Source organism: Macaca nemestrina, chromosome 8, assembly GCF_043159975.1.
Source record: "Macaca nemestrina isolate mMacNem1 chromosome 8, mMacNem.hap1, whole genome shotgun sequence".
Classification (NCBI taxonomy): Eukaryota; Metazoa; Chordata; class Mammalia; order Primates; family Cercopithecidae; genus Macaca; species Macaca nemestrina.
This window is the reverse complement of record NC_092132.1, coordinates 140,607,664-140,613,663: the sequence shown is the minus strand read 5'-3', so window position 1 is coordinate 140,613,663 and position 6,000 is coordinate 140,607,664.

Here is a 6,000-nt window from a genome sequence, read left to right as displayed (position 1 = left end):
CTCAATTCTAATGTAAATATGTTATTACAATAAAGTAATATTTAAAATTAAAAAGTGCAATATTATATTTTTGAAAGGTATGCTTATACATATTAAAATTATATACTGACATTAACTAAACTGACATAAATTATACTGTCCCACTAAGTGCAGTTGTGTTGTCCAAATTTATTTTTTCTGTTACATGAAATATATGGCAATTATTAAATTTTTTATTTAGATATAAAATCTTTAATGTTTTAAAAAGCACAAAATGTATGCTAATATATGGAAATATTAAAAATTTAACATTGTTTCAATAAATGCAAGGTTTTGAAACAGGAGGTTTAACAAAGGGGAAAAACAAGAAAAAATACTGTAAGGTAAGATTTCAGCACACTCAGTCTAGGCAATGATTTTTTCCTGAAAATTAGGCTTATCCTCATGAAAAATCATGGACTTTGTTGTTCTGTGGGAAGAATTAACATTTACCCAAAGAAACTAAGGGTGAGTGTCAGATTATGTAAACTTAGGGCAAATATAATTATACAGAGTTCCCTATACATCTCAAGTAATTATAAAGTAATTCTGTGAATGGCCTACATTTGAGTTTATTTGAATCATGTAATTTTCAGATAAAAATAGAGCATATTTTTATTAGTGCAGAATGAACGTTAGATGCAACTAATTAAATTTTCTATACAAAAGCAATTGCTAAAGAAGTTCTACTTAAAATTCCTCCTGTTGACTATTTTACACTAAGAAAATTTAACCTTTTATCTTACAAAGCAATCTTATTTTGTTACCATTGTTAGTCTTTGGAATTAGGAAATTTGGGTGTTTTAGCTTAAGACGATTTTCTTAAAATAGTCTATTTTGACTTCCTGAATAAAGTATTCTGATTATATCTTAACTTAGTTGATAAATATATTTAAAGAGATGTTAAAACGATTAAAGGTAAACTTTCAGGTACCAAATTATTATAGCTTAAACACACCTCCAGAACATAAGATTCAGAAAGATGCTAACTTATTCAATGAACAATTGATATTTTCAGCCAAGTAATTTACCTTCTGTTTGTTGATTTTTGAGATATTTTTTCTTTTCTAAGATGATGAAAAAAGACTAATCTACAAATCATGGACTGAGAAGGCAGACTGGCAGGAATTGTATCACTTGAAGGATATCATCTGCCTATTATTTGTGTATTACATATATATTTCAATTGTTAAAGCCATCATGGAGGGGACCATATTTGCAAATAATGGCTTTGAGTTTAACATAAATTCTGCATTTGTATGAGAATAATTGCCTTCAGTTTTTGACTACTTTTTGCTTATCCATTTCCTTTAATTTTCAAAATATATGTAATTATATAAACTATAAATATATTTTTGAATACTCTGTTTTATGAACAAAGACTGACCACTGTTCTAAGGCAAGTAAACATTTGGAATTTCCTTGGGTTATTATTTGCACATCTTTACAGAACCTAGTGTCACTGCTGGACAAAAAGAAAACCATTTTCTAGTAATTCAAATAAATTTTGCCTTTACACACATATGTTAAGTATATTTCTCAATTATAGCAGAAGAACTTAACACAGTGTTGCAGATAAAATGCCATTTTTTACATTTTCTTGTAGCATCTGAATTTCAGAATATATGAATAAACTATGTAAGAAAGAACTATACATTTAAAAAAGATCATCATCAAGTTCAAACATTGCTCTAACCTTTTTTTGCATGTAGTCTTAAAGTTAACAGCTTTTGCACTTAATCACATTGTCAAATTAACCCAACTAGATCAATATTACTTCAACTCACAGGAGACAAAAATAGAGCAGAATCGTATATAAACTTTTGCTGAATGTGGATTAAAATTTTGATTATAAATAACACAAAACAAAAACAATGAGAAAGATAAAGTTCAAGCAGATTAAGTTCAATTACTTTTTTCCTCACTGGTCTTCTATATAATAAGTATTTTTTAACCTTTGTGATTATGATCTGAATTTGGGCAGGCCACTCTCTTGGCCCAGAATTAACAAAGTCACTTTACCTTAGTTAAAGCAAATTATTAAATAACACTTAAATACTATTTCTTAGAAGAATGCGGTTTTTTTTTAGAAGTCCAGATGAAATTTGTATTAATTTGCTTATACCTGTTTAGGGGATGGCAAAAATATGATATGTCATTAAAAACAAACAAACAAACAATGTGGGCAGTTAATGGGTGAGTCTCATACTGCAGAGGCTTGGGATCTATTTTAGTGTCACCACTGATAATAGGTATAGCACCAAACTGAACTGATTCAGCTTTGGAAACCACAGAGTTAATGTAATGCAAAAAGCAGTTTCTTTTAATTTGCTAGTATTAGATACTGGATCTCTGTTTCCATTGTTTTTCTGTGCTTTAATTGTTCTTATTACTTTTTACCATTCATTTTGCATGGTGCCTATGATGAGATAAGCATGAACACATCACAAGCTGGATTCAGGAAAATGATCTGGCCTGTATTACTCTGAAATATAAAATTTGAAATTTCCTAGTTGAAAAGTCACCTGATCCAAACTTCTCTGTATAACGTATTGAATAGTGTCAAAGTTGAATATTTGGGCTTCTAAATGCAAAATGTTTTTAGGCTAATCAATATGGTTGGCCATGAAGATTTATCAAACTATACCCTGAGGCACCCTAATTGGTATAAAACATTAGGATACCCAATGTTAAAAGAATAATTTACCCTACTTCTGTCTCATTTATATGATTCTACCTCCTCTTAGGGATTTTTGACCATAATTTAGATTTATAATTTAATGTGTTTATTGATAGTTTTAAATGCCTTCACAGTAATTCAAAATACAAATAATTTATCATTTAATCATTATAACATTTCAGGGATAGAAAGAATCATGCCAAACCGTAAGGAAGACTACAAATAAAATATTCCACAATGATATGGGAACATCTGACTCAACAGATTTGTCTGAGGGAAGGAGAGAGGGAAGGATGGGGAGAGAGAGAGAGTGCACAAGAGAGAGCGAGATGGAGAGAGAGAGAGCGCGCAAAACTGTGTTAGCTTGGGGTATATTTTGTGGTAATACTCAGATTAATTTTATAGCTAACTCATTCTACCACACCTCACATGAAGAGAAAAAGAACCTCCAAAATAAATCTTTAGACACGATATGAGCCACACTGAGAGCTTCAAGCATTTTATAAAAACAGAATCCAGATGAAATATGGCCCCCAGTAGAATGTGATTACACAGTGAGCACACATTCTTATTACATAGGACATGAAGGTTCACATTTCCAATCATTAGAGTCCCCTTTTGAGATTTTTGGAATGGGTGGGCATTCCAAAGTGGGGGAAAAAAAAGAAAAAGAAGGAGATACTTACAAATGGATCATGGATCATCCTCACACTCAAACTAGCCTAGTTTTCTCATGCCACCAGTAGGTAAAGTCAACAGGAATGATGGTCTGTGTTAAAATAGAATTTGTCCAATACCATGAGATAGTATCTTACATGTGAAGCACTGAAAATGTAATACCAGTTCGTGATTTAGAATTCAGCTGTAGATTTAAAAATTACAGTAAAAGTTTATTCTTGCTTTTTATTTCTCTAGTTACAGAATTCTTTTATCCATTTGAAAACTAGTATAATATCTTAGTCACTCAACTCTATTTTCCTAATTGACACCCTGGTATTCAAATGTTTGGAGAGGCACATATCCTACTACAGAAGGCCTTTATAATTAGAAATGATAAAGTTCTTATTTTTAACACACTTACAATAAATGAGACTCAGCCTGTCACCGTGCCATTGCTTATTTTCTTTATAGAATTTTCCACATCATGACATTATCTTGTTTATTTTTGTGATATTTGTGGTTCCCATTTCTCCCACTGCCCAAAAGTTCCAGGAGCGTTTGACCTTGCCTATCCTTCTTTGATTGACCAGTTTGTTCAGCAGCACCTAGCACAATGCCTGATATATGGAGGTGCTTGTTACTAGTTATTAAATTCATGAGCAGATGAATTAACTAAAATGTAAAAAAAGTAATAGAGAGATTACTTAATTTCTCTGAAACACAGCTTTCTTGTCTATAAAACTTGGATTAGTTGAACTTAATCCAAAAATTATTGCGATTATAATTTTAAAAGTAACAAATTATCTTAATTCATTATACAATAAACAATATATGCTTAATCTGTGTTAGTTCATTTACTTTTATCTTTGAGCAGCATACTACCAAGGAAAGTTGTTATCCAGAACTCAGACAACTTGCATAACCCAGGTAATTCCATTGTGTACTTTGAATTACATAATGGACCATAATTTGTCAAATGCTTGACAACTTGCCACCTCAGGTGCTACCTTCCTTATTCCTTTCATTTCAGTACATAGCTCCATATGTTATACTTCTATATAAGAGTAAAAAAAAATACGATAGCGCAGGATTAAATACATTAAAATTGTAAAGTTTACTAAAGTAACATTGATGCATCTAAAAAGTGTTTGGCATTCAATCCCTTTATTTTACCACCAGGAAACAGGCCCAGTGTTGAGTTGAAAGACCTTGAGATCATCTGACTGCAAAAATAGAACAGATGTGCTACCGTTAGTCGATCACTCCAGAACTTTGACACTACGAATGATCACGCCACTTTCCTGGAGAGCTTAAACTTACTCCTAAACCATTCTCAATATCCAGGGTTCCATTTTGATAGCCCGTTTCAATTGATCAGAGTTAGCATGCCAAGTGAAATCCATGTACAATCACATCTTGTCTAAACCTCTCACTTAGATTAGGTGTATATAGGTTATTGAATAATATCTAAAATGAAACACAGGACTTGAAATCTGATTTTTTTTTACTTCAAATCTACTGATCCTCCTTTTGAAAAAAATCAAATTCATTTTACTTACGGGATTTTTATTTCTTCAAGATAAATAACGAGTCATTACAAAATAAATACAGATTTCAAACGATGAAATGTAAAAGGAAATGTATATTCTTTTAATTTTTTAATTAGAAGTTTCAGTTCTTATTTATGAATTTTTGTCTATTAGACTTTTGGTTTGAGGTAATAACTTATTTATTTTTCCAGACTTTCAGCCTACTTTTAATTATTGACTTCATTTTCTGTGCTGTGCATTCAAAACTTAATGGAATGTCATTGAAGATGATCTATAAAATCTAATTTAGTAATTCAGTTGACCCAATGAAACAAAGTATTATGTATTTCTAGAATTTTAGCTATGTCTTTCTTTGACTTTATATTTCCTTAAATAATTTTGAAAGGTAATAGGTGACTTTCTTTATGATGTCTCAAAGGCCTTAGTTGTGGTGTCCAGTGAATTCAGAATCTTGTAGCAAATTGTAAACAGTAGGAAAGTACTGGGTTTATCATTTTCTTAAAATTTAAATAGTATAGAGTTTTACCAAGACTTTTTATCGGCAATACTTTTCAAATTGTTATTCTCTTACATTGCACGATCAACTCATCTATTGACACTATTATATAATGCACAAAAAATTGTATAACAAGAGGAAGTAGATGCATTTTTGGAAAAATATCCGGCTAGTTCACAAATGCTTTGGATCCACTCTATTTTGATGTTTTACGCATCTTGGTATTTTATGCATATTTTAAGGATTCATAATTATCAATCATTTGAGGTTTTCATGCTTTACAATGCTCTAAACAATCCCGTAATATCTTCTGTAACTGTTAAGTAAATAGATAAAAACAATAAAATTGTTAATGAATCTAATAATTTTAATAAAATTAATTTTAATAATGTTAAAATTTTAATAAAATTAACACATTGTGTTTTCTTCATCCTTGAATAAATAATTTGACAAGAATGACTTTTAGATTTAACATAAGGAAACATTTTATACGTTATGAATATATGGTGTATATGTTCTCAAATGTTGAGAACGATATATCTATACCATTTCCCCTTAAATCTTTGACTTATAGGAAACTTAAACATACATGTAAT